Source organism: Euwallacea similis, chromosome 17, assembly GCF_039881205.1.
Source record: "Euwallacea similis isolate ESF13 chromosome 17, ESF131.1, whole genome shotgun sequence".
In the NCBI taxonomy this organism is placed as follows: Eukaryota; Metazoa; Arthropoda; class Insecta; order Coleoptera; family Curculionidae; genus Euwallacea; species Euwallacea similis.
In genome coordinates, this window is record NC_089625.1 from 1,929,433 (window position 1) to 1,952,707 (window position 23,275).

General features: G+C 35.5%; 1 protein-coding gene across 5 annotated transcripts in view; it reads right to left on the bottom strand.

Moving 5' to 3' along the window:
* Window positions 1-23,275, bottom strand: part of unc-13 — an 89,570-nt gene that overhangs the window by 43,879 nt on the left and 22,416 nt on the right. Inside the window, exon 1 of one of the 5 annotated variants that reach the window (XM_066398392.1) lies at window positions 10,830-11,122. The exons of the other annotated variants lie outside the window; for them this stretch is intronic. The gene's annotated coding sequence lies outside the window, so the exon portion shown is untranslated. Of the gene's footprint in view, window positions 1-10,829; window positions 11,123-23,275 lie in introns of those variants that run through there. 5 annotated transcript variants of the gene reach the window in all.

Here is a 23,275-nt window from a genome sequence, read left to right on the forward strand (position 1 = left end):
TGGCGTGATTGATTTGATAGAATTTGATATCATTGAATCAATTTTCCCTGGAAATTAGTTCAGATAAATCCAAACCTTAGTACACATAACTGGATATTATCCGGCTCGCGCTCCGACGTTACTTATCCAGCTTGGAACATCTGGATTTTCCCATTAAGGGATTTGTAAAGAGAAGAATAACGCAAAAGTTCCATACTTTAGTTGGTTCGCATGCAACAGCCTCGAGCTGCGTTTTGCGAAATGCCATAAAGGTTGTTAAGAAAATGAGCTTTTTCTACAAATAAATTACGAGATAAAATTGATTTCGTTTTACTGTTCCTTTACCGAAACTTTAGCGGTTAGTCCGAATAAATGGATCTTGCAGAACCGTGTCAGAGAGAGAAATCAGGTGCTTTATGTTAGCACTAATGAGGCTCGGTCTTGCCGTTTCTCCTACAAGTTTCCACTCCATTAAATGCCGCGTTTGCAGTGCCAGTTTAACCATATTTCTACTGGTTTATTGTTAATGTTTAATTCAATCTCGTGCGAGAGCTTTACAGGTCATGTTAGTTTGTATTTGTCAGCTTTTAATCGGGTTTGGCCAACTCAAACATCCTCATAACGGCAATTATTCCTGCGGCAACGTTTGAAGCTTTAATTACATCAGGAATTTCGTAATTGTAGAAGGAAGGCTCGCTGGTTTGGCCGATAGTTCCCGGAGCAATAACGACCCGGAAAATAATTACCATAAAATGGGATGCTCTTCGTTTTGCTTTCGGATCCGGAAAGCAAATTTCTCTTTGTGCCACCCTAGTTTGCAATCCACCTCTATTAGTTTAGATAACCTCCGGTTACTTACTCCATTACCATATTACCATTTACTCAAATGGTGCTGGTTCGTGGGGAAAAATTGTCGATTTATAGAAATATAGCTTTCGGAGGAATCCGAGAAAACTAAAATCTGGGAAAATCGTATTAATTTTTACCTCAATTCATTTGGCGAGATAACCCGAAGATTGAAACTTCGTTATTGCAACTTTTTCTCTTCTATAATGTGGCAATGTCACATTTGAAATCCGACGTTTCTATTTTCAACAACCATCATCAAGCTTGTCTACTTTTACAGGCGCCATCTTGGATTTTCAAATTTTTAATTCAGATTTTTTTTATTACAATAATGTATCACGTAGTACGGTTAAATCTTTTGAAAAAGTTTGACTTTGCTATATCTCTATAATTGATTTGTCACCTCTTTTAAGGGATTTGTGCAATAAATGTACTTTTCCAAAGTTTAGGAAGAATCCCATGTGACTCGGATGCATTAGACACATGGGCCAGAATGATGGCCAATATGCATTGGCAATTTTTTAAAATACAGATATTGGGACCAGTTTCACTTCCGACAAAACCGACTGGGGAACGGTATTTGAACTTCTTGAGAAACGACTTAGCTCTAGTTTTGAAGAATATCCTTTAGCTTTGAGACAATATTTTTGATTTATGCAGGATAGCGCTCCAGCTCATCACCCTATATGTGTAAGGAAATTCTAGAATATGAATTTTCCACATAAATGAATTGATTAGCCAGAGTAGTAACCATTGACGGCCACTACAAAGTCCCGATTTAAGTCTAGTAGATTTTTTGCAACTTTTCCAGAAGATGCAAATACAACCAGAAACAATAACCAAAGCCTTCTCAACGTACAAAAAATGTTGTTTGGAGACTTAAAATATGTTTTTGTGTAGAAGTCTTAAAGATACTGAAGTTATCGGCACTGATTGAAGTTAGATCTATTTTTTGTCTCTCGGCAGATACCGTCGCCTAGCTTAAAACAATAAAAACCCTAGGAACAATTTCAAGTTTGTAAATCAAAAACTGTGAGCTTTATTCTCGATTTACGGAATTAAAAAAATTACTTTGACACCCTGTAGAATGAAAAAAAAACAACTTCTGTATAAGACCAGTTTAGCTGAATCACCATTCCATCCATTTCCTCACTTTCTAGTACCAAATATTCATTTGTATGAATGTTTCTGGGACATCCTGCATAAATCAATCAACTTAAGAGATTTCATAGTCACATGCTATTTGGTAGCCATTCGTTCCTCTTGTTCGATACATACATGTACGTCGTTCACGTTTACTAAAAAGCTGCTTGAATCTCTTTGTGTTCGTTCAAAAAACCGATACTGATTGGATCACTAAGAGCCACTCTCTGAGAGAATGAAAATTTTATGTTTTATTCGCTTGCGCTGCCATTCGCTCCGAGGCCAATAATATCAAAAGATTTGCTGCTCGGTGTTGACAGAATTCGCTTTGAATTTTTGCTTCAAATTTAGTAATTACGTATAAAGTATAAATTAATTCTCCCCAGTTGGTCCTTCTCAAATTTATAAAAAAGCCAATCCCCTATATTGTCTTGACTTTGGTAAAATATTGACGCTCACTCTCTTCTTCGTCTTTTTTACTTCTCTTCGATTTTGTGTTTTAGTAATTCCACAACAATTATGCAAATTTATGCTGCGATGATTTTGTCACACGTTTATGGATCAAATATGCATATGAGTTATATTAATTCAGTGTAGCAGATCAAAGACGTGGCCAACAACACGTAGCAAATGTGACGACCAGCGGACTTGGAAATGAAGATAATTCGTTCCGACTGCGATTTCAAAAAGAAATAAAAAATTGCGACTGAATGAGTTTCATTATTCGGAGTTCGAAGTTTCTTGGACATTCTTTTGCCCACTGAATACGCATCTTTACATTACAACGTTTGGTCAAGTGAATCGCGGGCCTAATCATAGAGTTTTCGGAACCGCCTTTCTCCTTTAGGACCTTCCAACTCTTAAATGGAATAACAAACTGTCCTTTAAAAAACAGGACGGGTGGTTTTACGAAGGAGGATGGTGTCTACATTGAGTGAAAAAGGGCGGATTGAAGACCGAAAAACCCTTAAAAGTCCAATCGCAGGGCTTCCCCGCCGCTCTAGCATTACTACTACTATTAGTGTTAGGTCTTCAACTCCCTGCTTCACTACACGTGAAGCAATTTAAAGTGCAGGTCAATCATTACGTTAAAATGAACTTGAACTAAATCTCTATCAAAACGTCTCTGCCAATTACGCAGGTGTTCATGTAGCTGCCTTATTCCTTACTTTAGCTAATTGTTAACTGGTAGTTATCGCTTTATTGCTTGCAACATGTCCCTCAGTTTCCAATATACAGGGTGTCCCAATTAATATTTGCACCCGTTGAAATCTCTGATTTCGTCCAAATGTGAGAAAAATGCTAAAATATGTCAATTTTAACTAGAGGAGGACCAAATTTTATCTTGGTTTGGAAGTAATTTCTGTATTGCTCTTGCGTCTAGAGTCACTCCTTCAAAAACTTTAATTGGCAAGAGTGACACATCATTTTGAAGCCGCTTCCATTCGCTATTCAACCATGTAATTTTTTTAAGTTTGAGCAATTGGTTTTTCTAAAGACTACCTATATGATTGGGAAAGAATTCAAGTGTCTCTAGACGCTAGAAGGACACAGAAATTACTTCGAAATTAAAATAAAATTTGCTCCTTCCTCAAGTTGACACATTTTAGTATTTTTCCCACAGTTAGACAAAATCAGAAATTTTTTTGCTATGCAAATTTTAGTTAGGACACCTTGTATGAGACCAGTTTGATACCTGTCTTCGTTATTTTGAAAGTGCCTGACAAGAAAAAAAATCTCAAACTGTGTTTTCAAAACTCCAAAGCATTAATCCAGGTCAAAACAACCCATCAAAAATTTTAATTGTTCCGAAAGCTTCAGGGACGCACCCGCTTACTTTTTGTTGCCCTTCAAATTTTCGTGCTTAATGAATACGACGAAATTAATACGGAGACATGCCATCCAATTTACAACTGGAACGAAATTACCAGAACCAGTCATTAAGACACAATTAACTTGATAATTAGAATTCATATCTAAATAGCACCTGCTTGAAACTTATTAGGGACATTTTAATTAAACTGTGTATAAAGCTACCCTTAACATTAATACAATTCGGGACAAAGTGGGAGATAAGCTTTCGTTTATCGCGAAATGTTTAAATCGTTATTGGTCTCTACGTAGGCGAAATTGGTCGGGTTCAGTAGAGTCTACAGTTGTGCAACTGTTGGGAGGTCTGCTGAATAGCGCGCTACCTTTCAAACAAAGTTAAATGGGAGCTGATCGTTATTTTTGATCCAAATTTCAAAAAGCTACGAAATTTTTGTACCCCTGCTGAATGCGGCCATTGTCTCAATTACGAATCATTAAGGGTATCACAAGTATTCGTATTACGTTGTATAACTCTGTCACGTTACCTTTTGTAATTTAGTTTATAATAGCACCTCACAAAAATAAAAATTCTATAAGTTAAAAAAAAAGGTAGCTGGCGCTTTATTGTTAGAGCCACAATAGAGCGAAGCAGCATGAAGTGTTTACTTATACACTTTTAATGAAGGTTAGGCGTAATCGACACCTCTCACGAAAATTATTGCTGAAAGACACGCCATTCTCTGTTTGAATTCTGGAAATTAATTCTCGGCACATTTCACATTTAGAATCATAAGCGAGTTTAAAATTACATCTATTTGGCAATAAAAGCTCTGTGTCTGCTATCCCTGTGTGAAGGTTCTTGGATAGAAATTACGCCCTAAAGCATCATTAGCACGTGTCTAACAACATATAAAGTTAATACGCAGCGACAACAAATCTATATTTAATCCCCTTTGGCAGGGGTGGATTTCCCTTTCAATAACCGATCTCCCAGGGAATAAATTCCATTTCTACCGTTTAATATCTTTTGAAGTCGGCTGAATTCCTATAAACATAACCACGAACTTTTGGACCTAAACGAATTGATTTATGTACGATGTTGGAAATTGTGATTATGATAAGTTGTCTCGGGAAAAATGCCATTAGAACTGTCCTAGGGCCTTCAATCGATCATCGTCGATACGATCCTGTCCATTAGTATCATGGCAAAAGGGATTTTCGTTGATAATAGTACATATGTTAAATCGCAGAAAAGGGAGAAAAGAAGGGTATTTCTCGAGGAATAATAGATCGATCTTTGGTTGTTCATATTCCGGATAGTTCATAATACAAGTACAGAGTCGTAAATAATTTATTACTGTGTATGTAGCGAGCAGCCGAAGCTAGGTCAAGCCCTTAATAAATTATCATCACACACATTCTCCCTTCTAATCTAGCTTGAAAATTAGCATTTACGCGGCTATAAGCCGTGTTGTCAGCTTATGATGAGTTATATTAATAAGAATTTTCGCTTTGATTCTTGAATAAAGTTTCAAAGAGTTTCGCTCTCCTCCGGCAATATAACTGGTAATATGCAAACTAAAGGGCGATTCGAATTTTCTGTTTTTTTAAATTTCCCATTCGCACCCGACAACCGACGTTTTCTGCCTTTCTGCACGTTGATTTGCAAATTCATATACCTCATCAGGGAGATGCACATTTTGGATTCCATTTGGAGCGTTGTTTGGAATGTTTGAGAACTTGCGAATTTTAGCAGATAATGTTTATTTTGTAAATTGGTTTATGACTTTCCACAAATTATTCGAGAATTGATACGCAAAATTCGCAGGAGAAATTAGAAAAAAAAAGAAAAAGAAAGACGTGAAAGTGGTTCCTGCACGAAATTTTGAGGGATACTTTGGAGCCTACCTTGGAAGCCTTGGAGCCTTGAAAATTCAAGGCGAGGACCTTTCATTTTCAGGCACCGTCTTTCCCTGTATACATCATTCATTCGCATATGATGTCTTCAAATGTACGAAAAATTGAGGACCAGGAAATTGATATTTTTTTCAGTTTAATTTCTTCTTTTGTCAACCGTCGCTGCACAATCCCGATTATTTCAGTTAAAATTTTGAATTTCTTTAAATTATTATTAAGCATTTTAGAGAGCTCAATATACAGCATTTACTGACGTGCCACATCTTCAAACCTGCAGAAAATTGAAGACATGAAAGAGATTTTCCTTAATTTAATCTATCCTTTTCTCGACCTTTCAGGAAACATCCCTGATTGTTATTGACAATTTAGTTTGCGAATTTCAATAATTTATTAAAAGTTTCTGAAAGTAGTCAATATACATCGTTCATTGGAGTCTGTTATCTTGAAATTGGCAAAAAATTGAGAACACAAAAGAGAGATTTTTTTTCTATCCAATTTTTCTCTTTCTCAACCTTCTCTGCACGCCCCCGATCATTGCAAAAACAAATTGGCGTACGCGAACAAATTATTAAGGTTTTTCAGTTGCTTTATGCTTAAAATTCTTCATGTTCTTTAGACATAAACCCGCTAAATAAATTCAATAATATTTATCTTAAAACAGAGTTTCACGAAAACGAAAATACCTCCAATTTTGATTAAACTTAGAAATTGCAACTTCGGCCTTAGTACTTGTTTTCACAAGCATGCACAGCATTGTCAAATATCCTAAAATATCTGAGATTACTCTACAATTTAATTACTAGTTTCGCATGATTAGGTGTAATTATATAGATCGATTATTCTATTGTATTTTTTATTCAATATGTAAATGAATCCGGTAAATGGGGTCACAAAAAAGCGCAAGAATTTACATACCCGAGGTTGAGGGAAATAACAAATTGTCCAGATAATCTGCACGAAATGAAATATGTATTTTGCTCTGTGGAACGTTATGCTGGTTATTTATACAGTATGATTTTATCGTAGGAGCTAATCAGGGTTTATCTTTACGTTTAAAAGAGAGAAAACTTATTTTTCAAATATCTCCTCGGAGGGAACGGAAACATCCCTCTTTGAATGATCGAACTGTGGTCTAATTGACCTGGATATATCATCTAGCTGGTATTATTGGCTTTAGAGCACTCACCCCTGGACATAAAATACTGAATAATTTAGAGGCAAAAACAAAGTAGTATTCAAAAATTTGGCAGGCGCAAAGCAGCACTTCCGGGCACATCCCAATGTAGGTAAAATTGTATGAAACTGTTTTTTAAATTCATGTATCTGACAGTCATAATTTAGGGAAACGCAGACCTTTGTAAAACCCTGGATGACAAGCTTTAGTTCTCTTATTACCAACAATAATTACGCTACCCCTAAGGCAACACTGCGAAATGCAAGAGAAGGCTTTCACAGACAAATGAACTTGCACCGTTTTATAATTATTTTTGCACGCTTAATGGACGTAATTAATTAAATTATCTCTTGGTTAATCATCCCTTGCTGCGGAAGAAACAAAGGAGTTTCTTCGTCATTTCCAGACCAACCCCCTTCATTCCCTAATCATCGAGTCGAGCAATTTCAATCTCTATTGAGAAAATGTTAACAGATCTAATTCTGGTAAACTTTCCGCCTCTGTATTAAGGGCAAAGCAATCGGCTTCCCAGAGGCGCAATCGATCCAGGTTCACGATTCTAAATTATTCCTTATTCCAGGGGTGAACGCTCTGCAAAACTACCTCTATTCTCAATTTCTATATAAGTAATTTCCATATGACCTCTCTTTTACTAGTATAACTTGCAAAGACTGCATATATGTCAGAGATACAAGATGTTTTATTTAAGTTGCACTAAAGTGATAACAAGCTTAACCCTCGCTATGAAATACGTGACCAGAAGTTGGTATGGGGATATAGCGCTCTTTTCGGGAATCCAGAAGTTTTCCCTTTGGTCTTGAGAATTAGGCCTCATCTGTGAGTATTTATCTCCGGAATAAATTTTCGGGTAACTTTGTTGGTGAAACCAGGCCCTAATAAACAAAACAAATTAACTTGCCGGCGTTTTAAATTTGAAAAACTGTTAAAGCCGAGTCCGGAATATTTACCGTTCCAGAATATTTGCGTTGTCATTTAGCATTGATGGCGCCGATGTGAACTAGGATGGCGTAGTTTTACGCCCCTTGAATATAAATTGGGATGCGGATCTGCCATCTCGAAAATTATTAGGCTTATTACCCAGAGACGGCCTGGATAATTTAGTGGAGTAAATTGGGGAAAAAACTTCATAGATTTGCTTAATGGAATTCTCAGTACTTTGGCAGATTCCATTGAAATCCCTGTAAAGAGTGGGATTAAGGTTTTGAAGACGATTCTTCCATCGTTTAAATTTAAAAGGTTATCAGAAAATTGGGTGAATAAAGAGACCTGGAAATTTCCTAGAGAGCTTACAGAAGACTTCTTTTATGGAGAATATTTTTCATTGAACTTCCTTTGAGACGACTTTTCTTTTCGATCATCACCAAATTTCTTATTAGTAAGTTTAATGAATATTTTCCAACGAGATACACTAACAAAGCCCAGAAGATTTCTTCCTTTTCATGGAACTTTTGTTCTCAAAGAGTTACCACTAGCAGTGAACGACTTCAGAGGTCAAAAGATTATGACACTTCAGGAGTGCCTACGCTCAAAACGTTTTTACACTTTCTGCTAATAGCAGGTTCACAACACTTCTTTAATTTCAAGTGTATTAAATATGGGTTGCAGAGGAAGACGATTAACCCTTAGAAAATTTGTTACTCTTTCACTGAATGTCGACCTTCAACAACTTGCTGTTTTTTTGCCTCCGAATCTGCCAGAAATTGTCTATAGAGAAACTCATTTGATGGCAAAAGATTCTGGCAGTTCAGAAAATTTGCTTTCGCTTAAAGACAAATTCTATTTTCTTGATACGAAATCCAGCAAAAATTGTCTGTAGAGACAATAGAGCAGGTTGAGAAGATGATTTTTATTGAAAGTGTATCAAGTATTGCCTGTAGAGAAAAATTATCAAAGCTCAGAAGACTTATCACTCATTATTTAATGCTTGGTCTTAAGTAATTTATTAGTTTTTTACCTCGAAATTTGCTAGAAATTATTCGTAGAGAAACTTTTCCTGAAGGCAAAAGATTTTGGCAGTTTAGAAAATTTCCTCTACGCTTAACAAGTATTTCTATTCTCTTAATTTTTATTAATATTCAGTGTGTCAATTTCAAAACTTTAAATTGCTTCTAACTCCGAAGATTGAAATTTTTCAGAACATTGAAAAACCGTTTCGAAAGAATGAAGGAGAAACCAGTTTAATAGGGGTTACAAGTTTCTACGTGTGCCCGTAAGAGGGATAGGTACTCCAACTCTATCAATAACGACCTGCAATTAAATGAAAATTATTTACATCTTCTATTGGATGGTACTCCACCGCATTACGCTCTACAAACCAAATCAATTATCCAGGAAGATGAATTAATCACAAGGGAGAAATAAAGTGGCCACCGCGATCACTGGATTTAACAGCTCTCGATTTTTTTTTGAGGCCACATCAAATCAGTAGCTTATAAAACCAAGCCAGTCAATTTGCAAGATTTACAGCTTCGAATTACCGAAGTATGTCAGTCCATTACTCTTGAAACATTTGAAAAAGTGAGAGAAGTTGAGTTCCGACTATTTTTGTGTTTGGAAAAAACAGTGAACATTTGGAACTTTTTTTGTGAATTTTTTAAATGTGATATTTCTGCATTAAAATTGTTGTAACTCCTCAAAAATGAAATTTTTTACTGAAACTAGTTTTTTTTATATGCAGTTTACAAAGACTTTTAAAATGATCCTATCACATGATAGGTATTGCAATTGAAAATTTGAGAGCTGAGGTAGCTACTTCCCTTAGCAGTACACATAGAAAGTTGCTACCACTATTAAACTGATTCTTCCTCCATTCTGTTGAAACGGATTTTGAATGTTCTAAAAAAATCAATCTTCAGAGTTATAGGCAATTCAAAGTTTTGAAATTGGCTCACTATACATTTCTATTGACAGAATATAGCATGATTAGAAGACTTTCTTGATTTGAGTTGTAACAAATATTGTCGGTAGAGAAAGACTTGCAAAGCTCAGAAAGCTTCCACTAGGCTCATAGAATTTATCTCTAAATCTACCGGAAGTTACTCTTCAAATTAACTTTCTTGAAATTCGGAAAATTTTTACTAGTGGAACGGTTCTTCTTAAGGATTTGCCACCTTCTCGCCTTACAATCTACTAAAAATTGTATGCGAGGAAAGACTAACAAAATCCAAAATTTTCACCTAGCTCAGAAGATTTCGCCTAAGCGGATGAAATGGTTCTGTTTTGAAATCTACCAGAAAATTATCTGGAAAGAAAGATCCTTTCCAAGGATTCCAGGTGTGCGTTAGTGCCATATATTTCATCTTCTGAAAGATCATGAGAGCATTCACCCTCAATTTGACCAATTTACAACTGACTATAAGTCTCAAGGGTAAGATTGAAATCGATTTTCTCTTCCTGGATGCAGCAGATTTAATACAGAGAATATGAGATTGCTATTTTAGACATTACGTATATATCCCATTCTAGATAGATTTCACAATAATATTTATTCAAAGCAATTTCCTCATACTTGTCTGTTTCTCTGAGAGTTTCCGTGATTTCAGGGCGCGATAATTTTATCATTGATATAAAGCAATCGATTTTAATTCTTATTGTTCGGAGTGTTGTGTAGGTACACCAAAATGTAAGGAAGTTGTACTCCTTTCTTTGGATAATGACCGGTGATGACGGAACGATTATTTTCTCATTAAATTTGCATACTTTTCAGTGCATAATGGTTGCATTAAAGGTGGTTTTTTGCATTTTTATGAATGTGGCATAATTACTCGTTTTCCCTAATGGACATGTCGGTGGTAAATATTTGCGCCGTTATTGAACCAGCGTGTGAAGGCCCATCCAACCATGAACGGCACATTTCACGACCAATTAAACTAATCCCGATATGTATCGACCAAATAAAAAACTCCTGCCCTCACTCGAAATTTCACCCTGCACTTACTCGCTTTATTTATTCATTATTAACATATATTCCTTCGGGTTCACTTACAAACACTCACTAAAGTACGAAATTGTGAACTTCAGATCCCCCATCGTACCGCTTATATACCCGTGCCGAAAATGCGATTTACCGCTCAAACCTAAGCACGTGACACAATGCTAAACAATCTAATGCTTTGACGATTAGACTTAAGGTTTCCGGATTGCAATGCTCCCGCGGTTGATATGCATGGAAGAAGGATAACGCGGAGTTGAGAAGTGTGTCACGTCTACTATACGAAAAGTGTCGTAGCCAGGAAAAGGGGGCACCGTAATTTCCGCGCTCCCAATTCAACTGAACGTCCGTGTCCCACCAGGGAGTTCGTAAGCCTGCGCCCCATGTGCGGGGCCATATATTGATTCAACTTGCGCCGAGCGCGAAGTTTCGTACTTCAGCTTGTTGGGTGACAGGTCCTGTACTGTTGCTTACGTTGGTCCCCTTTTTGGGCCCCTCAAAATTGTGCCAAAAATCACAAACTAATAGAGGGAAAGAGGGTTCAAGGATGTACCCTATATCGAGCAACAAACTCGATAACAAGGGTGTCAACCCTTTTAAACTGAGGAATTCAAGTGCTCTGGGGGAACATAAAAGATTTTCTTGTGCCTTTTTTCATTTTGAGCACAAACGCTTTAGTAGAGCAATTACCCTCACACTCAACGATTTCAATCATAAGACATTGTTTCGTCAATGGATATCTCCGTAGTGTAAATTAGTAATCTGTAATAGATAGGATGAAATCGGCTAATTCCTGCAAGATCCCGTAGTTCAAAGGGTCAAAGCGTTGCATTGATTTTGTGATTAAATTGCAGTGGGAATAATGGTGGAATTTAGTTAATGAAGCTGGGATCAATTGACTCTGTAATGTGTAAACAAAACTTAACTGGCAAGTTCAGTTAAACTTGGTAGATGAACCTTTGAAAAGTTCATAGGTTAAATAGTAAATTTCAGGTTCAGTGAGGAAGCCATTACTCTTAGGAAATAAGCATAGTACATTGAAAGATCTTTGATTTTTGCCAGAGACAATGTTTTCGAAAATTTTAGGCCGAGCTAGGCGTTTAATTTAGTTTCTTTGATATCGCTCCTCCTACACCCATAAGTGTTTACAACATTCGGAACACATTAGCGGGACTTGGGTTTTATAACAGTGACAAAATCTTTAAAGATTAACACTAAGAGAAAATAGTTTTCTTTTTATAAAGTTTCTTGAAGATTCCTCTGTACGCCTCGGAATATTAACAGGTTAGATAGTAAATATCAGGTTTAGAGTAGGTCCGAGTAGGTAGTGATGAAAGCCTTACTTATTTACTTTGAATTTTATAGGGTGTAATAAATTCGAATCTATGTATGGGGACCTCGGAAACGGTAAGAGATACAAAGTCGGTTAAATGGAGGCAAAGTTGCGTAATTTGGCGCTCAACAATAATCCATTTGCGAATTTTAAAAAATTCTAATATTTTCGGAAATATCCGATAAAAACCGAAAATTCTTATTTTCGTTTTCGTTAAAAAACTCAAAAACCATTATTCGGAGAAAGGTGATAATGAAACATTATTAGACCACTTTGTATTTGGCTTTCACTCGGTATTTTTTTTCGACTATTGGTTTTTGAAATATCATGAACTACTTTGGGTTTTCTTATGGGTGCCAACTTGGATTTTTATAAATTTGGAATCTACATAAAATTTCTTTTCTCCCCCTAGTTCCAGTATTTTATATGAATAAAAGTAAAAAAAACATTTTCATCTAAGGAGCCTTGAATTGCGTTGCAATGTCAAGTCAACAAATGTTTTTTTTTTAAACATGTAGTAGTAACTTTGAGTATTTTGAGCGTCAAAATACTCAACTTTGCCTCCATTTAACCGACTTAATATCTCTTACTATTTCCGAGATCTTCATACATAGACTCGAATTTGTTACACCCTGTATATGTATAGCACATTGAGGTATCTTAGATTTATTGGCAAACACACAGTTTTCAAACTGTTTCATCTTTGATTTAGCTCTTTACAATCCCTTTCACTACACCTTTGAATGTTAATGTGTAAACCAACAAATTTTTATGCTTTGGTATTACGCGCAACACGCCATGCCACGCACTTGAGATACGCCAATGCGTATCTCACGTTTTTTAGCTGTAAGAAAACTTTCTTAAATGTAATGTAATTTGTATATATTAGCATTAGAATTTTTTATTAAGAATCTTTCGTGGCTCATACTCTACATGAGACTTAATATACGAATATCAATATATTCGTGAGTTTTGAGGGCAATATTTCAAAAAAAAATTCCACTCCAAAAAATTCTTAAAATGTTTTGTTAATTGCTTAGAACTTATTAGTTCACAAATTGAAGAATAACGAAAATTGAAAAAGACGTTAAAAATTGAAACAATTACCGCCATTCATTGTACAAATTGATTATCAAAAGATACTTATATATTGTGCCTCAAATGAATTCCCCAATTGGCGGGAGTAGACTACGACTACAATTAAGTTTAAAAATCCCAAAAATAAGAATATCATTTACGAAAAAATTTCGAGAAGACTCGAAAAACTCGAACTTTGTGATAAAGGCATTTTCACAAAATAAGTTTTCAAACATCGAAGCAAAAATTGTTTTTCATTTAAATCCAATAACCCTTAAACCAGACAGACCTTTTGTTTACATTTATGGATGTTTAATTCAAATTATAAACAAAACCATAAGCCTTATAGACAGCAATTATATTCCCCATTTGCAAACACGCATTGAACAAACAGGCGGGCGTTTCAAGCATAGCCTTTGTAAATTTAAATTTAATATATATTTAGTTATATCTAGGGATGACGATGTAAATTAACAACCTAGTTTTAATTGGATATTTAAAGAGCGATTTGCCTTGATTCGATGTCTAAGATAGACATAATTTTTTAAGGACATTTGTTTTTTATTTTTGCATAAGGGATTTTTAACCTATTTTGGATCGTGAAGTCTGTCTCGGGCGGCTGTTAAAAATAAGTTAACAAAATTAGGAAACAATTCAAAAATTTTAAATATATTTACGGGCAGAAAAAGACATCAAAAGTGAGAAAGACATAAAAAAAATTAAATAACTATCTTTTGATATCTAAAGTTGATTATCAAAAAATATATTATTCAAGAAAAGGCAAAAATAAAAAATAACGAAGATTCGAGAAATAAACTAGAAGAACTAGATGAGCTGAAAAGTAATTAACAAAAGTGATGAATAATTTAAAACGAAAAAAAGTAATTTATTTAAAATTTGGAAATACTAAACATTTACGACACGATATACACACATATCTAATTGACTTGCGGTTTTAATCCTAATTATATCTGAATACCATTTTAATATATCATGCTGGCATATATCGAAGAGATACAAAATGGGAAAATTGATAAAAATTGACTTGTCAAAGCTCATGTTTTTTAATGTAGCATATGGGTCTTCCGATGGCCATAAATATGAATTTTCTTTGACGTGTTGTGTACCAGGCTTTTTCATTTTACAATAATGATATATCTGAGGATAATTTATGTTTTGATATGCGACGTTTAGTCCTGATTAAAGAAGGCATTCTACAAGCTATCAAGTTTCCGCTCCGCAGGCAGGAAAAGCGGCTAAAATAATATGTTCTTGTAGCCGTCGTTTACTTACTTAATACTTCTCTCTTCTTTTCCTTCGGTTTATGAAGTGCGTACAGGAAAATTCCTGTTAGGAAATACGCTCTCCTTAGATTTATGACAGAATTAGCCCTTAGTTTAAAATATCATTTATTCATGTCAGTCTTTGGCATGGAGTAAATTTCGAAGGAGGTCTTTTTGTGTTCATCCAGTTCAGGGCATTGTCAATTTCGTTCTCTTTTCGTATCCATTACGCGGAGTTTAATTCGTCCATAGAATGGTTTAGAAACCGGCGGCAAATTAATGCTCCTCGTCATTTCCCACGTTCGCAGAACAATTTTTAACTGGAAAAAGATAAATACTTCCTGGATTAACGTGTAATCCACGCAAATTCGTTTTTAACCCTATACACACATACGTAATTCGTCTCCCTTATCAAAAAAGCGTTCTAGGCACAGTAACTTTTCCTGAATAATTAGGAATATAGTGAATGTTTGCCCAGAAGTTTAGGCAATTTTCTCATTTAAATGATGTTGAGTTCATATTGCCAGTACAGGGTGTCCCATTGGGAATCGCCATTAGACGTTTTGGGAAAACTTTAAATAGCAAAGTTTCGAAAATGTAGTAGTTTGGTAAAAGTCTTGAAGCGACCTGATCTAAAATATATTCAATGACGTTACACTTCCGGTTGTACCGGAAGTCGATACTTGCTTGCTTATTTGAAAAGGAACACCCTATACATTATTGCATTTTTGGATTCTATGTTCAATTTTAATGCAAGTTTATTGATACGTTGGCTATCTCGAAATTAATAGTTTACAAGACATGCAATTAAATGTTAAAAGTAATAGATGCAGATGTCTGCAGAATTGCAAATTGTCACAATCGGACAGGTATTTTCTAATTATTTTTTGTCAAAATATTGTAGAAGGTTCATACTTTAGTATCTTGTCAACCTATGCCTAATATTTTCTAAAGGATATCCTCAAAAATAGAGCACACTTGGACATCAAAAAATGGTTAAAAATTAAAAAAATTAAATGGAACTCTACTATTATATTGATGTATTATGAAATTACATCGAAAAAGAGCTTATATTTATATTTAATTACTTATAGTAAAGGTGCATAGTTTTTGAGTATTTTCGTTTTATAAGTTGGTGAAGATATGGTACATCCCTAATTCTAGGGTATAATGCGAATGTGATAGACCTATCTATGAAAAAGGGAAATACCAGCAAAATGCTGTTGTTATGTAACATAAATCATACATACTTAAAGAAAAAAATATTCATATTTATTAAAAAGTATTCGCTTTCATATTCGTAGCTTAAAATTAGAGACGTAGTGTTTCTGCATTAACTTGTAAAATAAAATTACGCAAAAACTATGCAATTTTACTACAGGTAATTAAATGTGAACAGAGATTCTTTTGCAACGGAATTTCATAATACATCAAAATAATAGTAGAGTTCCATTTAAAATTTTTAAGTTTTGACCATTTTATGATGTCTAAGTTGGCTCGATTTTTGTAGACACACTATAGAAAATATTAGGAATAGCTTGGCAGCATACTAAAATATTGACTTTCTACAGTATTGTAACTAAAAGAATTACAAAATACCTTTCCGTTTATTAACAATTTGCAATTCTGCAGACATCTGTATCTGTTACTTTCAACATTTAATTGCATATATTTTGAAAACTATTAATTCTGAGATAGTCAACGCGTTTTAAAACGAGTCTTAAAATTTAACGTAGAATCCAAAAAAGCAATAATGTATTGGGTGTTCCGTTTCAAATAAGCAAGCAAGTATCGACTTCCGGTACAACCGGAAGTGTGACATGCTTGAAAATATTTTAGATGGCTCCATGGCTCTTACTAAACCACTGAACTTTCGTAACTTTGCTATTGATGATTGAACTTGCCCAAAACGTCTAATGGCGGTTCCTGGTGGGGCACCCAGTATAATCCCAGTACATATACACAATAGTCCTCTTATATACTCAGTTTCAAACAAGGAGGTTTTTTGCGCCCTCTGACCCAGAACTTCATCTTCTTAATACCCGATTCCTCAACGTCATCCGCATACTGTTTATCTCTATTTTCAGTGGTACTGGATAAATCGCCCTTCCACCATATAATTATCCCTTCTAATGCCCGTTTAATGTGCGCAATATCTTTTGGCATCTGGTGGCGAATTATATGGCATTTTTCTGCATAAACAATTACCTCAAATCGTTTTTAATCTTATTCAAAATTCATACGTTTAAGAATTCAGGATTGGGAAAATTGTTTTATCTCTGGTTTTGTGTCTGAGCCAAGAACGGTTTACATTAATGGAGACTCCGCTTTCGCTTGAGTGAATTTTTGGGGCGCAGCCATTTTCAGATCGGGAGAGCACAGCAACAGGATGCGCTCACTTCATTCAATTAAAACTGAACAACTTAATACAGAACCATATTTCAGCCTGTTGCCTAGTGGAAAATTGAATTTTGAGGTCGGTCAGCTATTCATTACGTCAACTATCTTGGAGCAAATTAACCGTCTTCCCGGATAAAGACAATGCCGGTTATTTGGGCAAAAAGTGCTTGTGAGCTTCTGGAAACCTCCGTTTCTACTTACCTTTACAGCATTTCAACTTACCTTTAATTATTGGAATTTAATCAAGAATCCACTAACGATTTTTAACCGAGGCAAATAAATTAATCGAAAATTGTGCTAATACTTACAGATGCTTCAGAGGGAAGGGGAAGAGGAAGGAGGAGGCCACTTACCTGAAACAAAAAACGTAATTAAACAACTTGAAACAAACCCTTTGCCTGACAGAAATTGCCACTTTGCGTCCTCCCTAATGACAAATAATCATTTTCCGTTATTTCCATTTATTGATTTATCATTACCTGGCGTGGCTATTGAATAATTCAAGAGTTCTGGAGCGAGATGGATGGTAATGCGATTGATAACCAATGTCAAAAGTTCTTAATATTCCAGTTTATTTGATCTAAAAACCCTAGAAATAAACATCTCCCTTAAGGTTGAAAAAAAAGGGCCAAATGGATACTATTAACTCGATGATTCTTACTGACATGAAACCCATAATGGACTGCCATCAATTCAGTTGCGGATAATGCTAACCGATGGTTTACTCCGACACTGATCTAGACGATGGGTAGCGATTTGTCACATAGAATTAATTTTTACAATTGATCTGTTGATTTATTGTGACATTTAGGGCCTATGTATAGGTCCAGGTCAACGAAAACATCTGCCGAGTGAAATCACATTCTTGATGTACTTGACAAAAAGGTGAACGCTAATTAATCCGCATTGACTGTCTATTTAAACATTATGGACTTTTTATTTAACATTTTTTGACGATTTAGAGGAAGGTTTCTATATCTCCAAACATCTATGTTAACCGCCATGTATATCCGATTCATGTTAAATTATAATTAAAAAAATTCAAATTTTTCCGAAAATTTTCTGGTAAGTAGAACCATTTTGGTATTTCTCAAATTTTGTCAGGTTATCAAACAAATCAAAATAATCTTTGCAATAATCTGTAATTAGCCTTACGAAACTCTACAGACCGGGCCAGCCCAACCGAGCTTATGCCCGAAACCCGCCAGGAGTCGAGGCCGAGTGGGGATATAGCTCTTACGGACTCGAATCGGTCTAGTCTTTGGTAATCAGGCTCGGTCTATAGTATTTGAAAAAAAAATCAATAAAAGGGCAGCGATCTGTAACAAAATGATAGAGGAAAACAGGAATATTGATTTTACTCCTTGGTATTATACAGGATGTCCCAGAAACATTAGTACAAGTTAGTATTGGGGTTCAAAACACAAAGCGATTAAACTAAATATACATCTTAAATAAAATTGTTTGTTTTCCTTATTCCTGTATCTTTCTGAGACATCCTGTATGATGGACACAAAAAGAAGTTGGTTAATATACAAGAATGTGAAGTAAGAAAGAATTCGCAGTAACTGAAAGCTGTTGTTTGACATGGGTCGTTGTTTGAGCTGAGCATATATCCTTTCGGGCTCAGGCCTACTAATGAAGCATGCCCAAACTTAAACGTAATATTTCTTTTAGTTTCTGAGACGCGAGGTATGTTTCCTCGATATGCTTTTTTAACGGCTTCAGAACCTCAATCGGGATATCCAACGTCTATATAAAATCCAAATTAATCGATTTAAGTGAAAAACAGAAAACTGAAAACAAGATCCTCCTGTTTTCTTTTCTTGGCATAGAACCAGGTTTTTAACAATTTGTGCATAAACAACTTAACGTAACTTTCCTGAATACAAGAAATACACAATTTCCAATTTTATCGGACTTATCGTGAGGAATTGGTCTGTCCTCTTTTAAAGGAGCTTTGGTGTTTTTCCAGAAAATATAGGCTTCTGGAGTATTCAAAGAATTACTTAAATATTCCTTCTGAAATGGGTCAAAAGTACATCGAAGTAATGAAAAACGATCGTAAGACAGTTCCAGACTCCGGAAATTATTCATGCAAGGCCTGTCGTGGATAAACGACTCCACGTATTAAAATTATTTCACTCCCTTTAATATCTGCCAGTTTTTGCAGTGCAAATCCCCTGGAATATGCAGTTATGAGGTTCTCTTTGGTAATAAAACCAGCAAATATTTCGGACCGTTCCAGCCACATACTTCGTTAGTTTCATTCTTTGGTTGACCTTTATAGGTTTGACACATAAAAATATATTTTACATAGTTCTCCACTGCATCCAGGCGTAATCCAGACTATTCAAAATTGTCCTCTATCCACATATTGTAGAGCTCTCAATATAATGACTTTCGAGGGAGTTAAACAAGCGTGAAGGAAGGGTTTTCAGAAACTAGAAGCTTTAATAAGTTTTTACTCATCTGGATAAACTGGATGAAAACCCCAGGGTTTTAGCCCAGCACCCTACTAACGTGTCGGGGGTTTGTGGTGGTATTGTTCATGTTTAGCCGGTTTGTGGACAATGCTCCAGAAATTTATGGTTGCTTTATGGATCATTAAGAAGATTTTGGATTGTTTTTGTCTCATTTAGGAGAAAGTTGATAAATTTTGTCAGATTCGTTGCTTTCATGAGAAAGAAATCTTGGCCTTTTTGCAATTAAAAACTGGAGATTTAAATAACAATCAGAGAGATCTAGGAACGGAGTTTTCAAATTCCCTTAAATTTTCTTTCAGCTCTAATCCAGAATTTTTAATCTACTCCATATTGAATGAACGAACCAAAAGGGAACGTCTTAAACTTTTGCGAAAATCCTCTTTAATATTTTCTCTACAGATAGAGGAACAAAACCTTTTACTGGTAAAAAGGGGCCTTAACCAGAGGCTGAAATAATGCCCTTTGAATTTACTGAAAGGGCTGATTAACGGATGAGCAGAGGCAGCGAATATGTTTACGGGAAACTGAGGTAATTAAATAAAACTTTGATACTCGATTCTTATATCTAGACGAAACAAAGAATGAACTAATCAAACGAGAAGCAATTACGAACGAATTTGTCATCAATGTAAGCCGAGTCTGGAGCCTTGCCAGATCGCCAAGAAAACGTCTTGAAGCATTGTATAACGAGGTTCGGAGCGTGGTCACAGTTTGGCTTTGCCCTAAAATAATTGGCTCCATTAAATTTATTGGCGGCAGTTTGCACCCTCGTGTTATAAGTTAATTTTACAGCCCACGTGTTTGAATGTTGCCGGATGATTCTGAGGCGTAATGCGAATCATAGTGGTTATCGCGAAGATGGATTTATTTTCATTCTAATGGGAGAAATGCAAATTAGTGTGACATTGGAGTAGGAGAACAAACACCTTCAAAAGGGGTTTAATAATGCTGGTGTTGTAAATAAGCCTCGCGCATGTTGAAATGTGAAGTTGGTATAGAAATAGTATAGAAAAGGAAGCTCTGGGGGTTTATAACGAGTGTCAAATAAAATTCCCAAAGAGATGCGCAGGAATTTCTCGTAATACAATTCCAAAGAAGCCCGTTTCAGTTAAAAGGCAATTTTCGGGCGAGAAACACAAAACACATAACTAAAAACCGATCATCCAACAGGTAGAAATCTAAAATTATAGAACCTATCTCTTAGCTTTGACGCCATTGACTTTAATTTCAAAGTTTCAGGATTTTGCTGCAAGTTCTAATGTTTCAAGGTCATCGCTCATAAGTCAGTAGCTCCAGAATTAAATAATTTTCAAAAAATGGGAAAAATATGACACAAAACGGTCATCCAATAGTTAGAAATCCCAAGTACATATAACCCACCTAATAGCGGGTCTACGCCACTGGCTTTTGCTTATTTTTTGCAATATGCTTAAAGACCATTAGCGTCCTTTACAAGACTGTGTTAGGAAGCCCTTCGATCGACGATATTTCGGTCGAATTTAAATATTGCGCATCTAGTGATTTCCTTGAAATATTTAATTACTTAAAACCGTCGAATCTGTCGCATTTCAGACTGAGTAATATTTAAAACATGCCGACGAGCGTGGTCCATTAAGAATCCATTCTTACTCCCAACATCCCATAACATATGCATTAAGTGTTTCCTGAAATTTCCAACGTGAAGAGAGATGCTGTCATGGAAACGAAGTGCATGTAGATATATTGCGAGAGAAAGTTTTAAACCTCGCTCTAGAACTTAAATGTATATGTCTTAATTACTTATCTAATGAATTATTTAACCAAAACAATTTACCCGTTTAACACAATATCATTTTCCCAAAAAACCGCTCTAGTGTGTCCTATTAGGAAAACCCTGGACTTAAATAATATAATATAGAGAACGGAATTTTTGAGAAGCATACATTCTTCGACGGCATCCGCAGTAATTTTGAAGGACAGAATTCCCAAGGAAATTATCTAACAAAGTTACACACCCCTTTTCCAAATTACCACATTCCACAAATCTTTGGCTTTCAACATGGCTCGGCTTGAAGTATTTCGAGCCCTTTAAGGCAGTAAGATGTGTTTGCAATATCAAAGAGTCTCCTCTAAACTCACATAAAGCTCGGAGAAATAGAGCTCCGGGCCGATTTTAATCGCTGCCCTATAGAGAATCGATCCTGCTTTCCTGCAGTAGAACATAAGGCCTGATTTTCGGAACAAACGCCTGTGTCCTGTTGAAGTTGCCAGATACACGTTTAGCCAATTACCAACTTTGCCGTAGCTTTTGCTTTCCGGGGGGAACAAAACCATTTTATTGACAGCAATTGCTTTATCTCGTAACTGTCCAAAACATTCGCACAAATATCTCAAAAACTACCTCCCTCCCCAAATTTAAACGAGCAATTGAACGAAGTTTCCTAGTGTTGCGGCATCGCTGAAAATTTATGGATTTCGTGCTTGGAAATTACCTTTTGGGAGTAGTTTCCACGTCGAATTCCTAAACATTTCTAAGAAGATATTTCAGCGTTAAGCCATGTGCTGTGTTTGGCTTAACCCTAAACATATCCGTATGTTAAATTAACTTATCACCACGTAGGGGTGCTAACAGGCATCAATAAATTTAATAGTCAGTTATATTCGTATAGAGAGTACACAGTGGTCTCGATTTGGCAACATCCCAGCATCAATGTGTTTTGGTGACCACATTTTCTAAACCTTGACCTAAAATTTTCAGGGATACGCCTTTATCCCATTTTATTACGAAGGGGTGACGGAATAGAAACAGCAGGCCTCTAACATACTCTTATGTAAGTCCTAAAGGGCGGCATTTAAGTCCCTCTTAATATGCTCTTTTAAGGCTTATTTCGCGCATTATCGTAAATCTGCCGCAATTTTACGGGTTTCTCCTAAGCTAAATTATATTTTTTCGCACTTGAGGTAATTCTAAATAAAGCGCGAGGAATGGTGCTCACCCTGTATTATACGGTGCACAGAAATTCGATGACCTGTTAATAAATAAGCCGAAACATCGAAAGCTGCTTTAGCTTCACCTTTTATTGCGCAATATAACAGAAATATAACTTTCATGAGTTAACAGTATATTAAAGCAATATTTTCTGCAACTTTCAAGGGACGCAAAACCGTATCAAGGATTTTTAATATAAACGACCTCGGAACTAGTGTTGTTCAGGGCAATTTCGCATTATTATTCATAAGATTGCGTCTTGGAATTGGTTGGTGGTGAACTCGAAAGCTCCATGTAATTTCCAGTAGAAATCGAGAGAGAAGTAAAATCGAGGTAGCAGTGAACTGAAAAACATACTCTAGAAAAGAAAACGAAGAAATCGGCTTTGTAAAATATCAATCAACGCTGTTTTAAAGACGCAAGATTGAATTCGTCATTTTGTCAAGAATCTCTGATTCTACTTCAAAGTAATGTTAATAGTTGACGCTAACTGTTGTTAGACTTTATGCTGATATAGCTTACATTGGCCATTATGCCAAAAATTGTGCTAAGAGAGTTTATAAATGAAATTAAATTGAATAAAAGTTTTTGTTGCTGGAAAATTTTAAATGATGCATAAACACCACCGTCACTGGCTCTGAAATAACGCAAAAACAAATACTTGAACTGCTTTCAGAGCTTTAAAATCCGATCTTTAGAAAATCCCTGTACAAAATTTTGAACAGTTAACAATGCGTCGAGTGTCTTCCACGGGTTTAATGGAAAATTCCATAATAAAGAGAAAAGTTTCGATTCATTCTAGGCCTTTTTAACAGCGTTTAATAAGCGACAGTATTAAACATTAAAGGACAATGCAAAGTTTCTCTATTGAAAATTAATCAACTGCGAAACATCATATTTTAAGG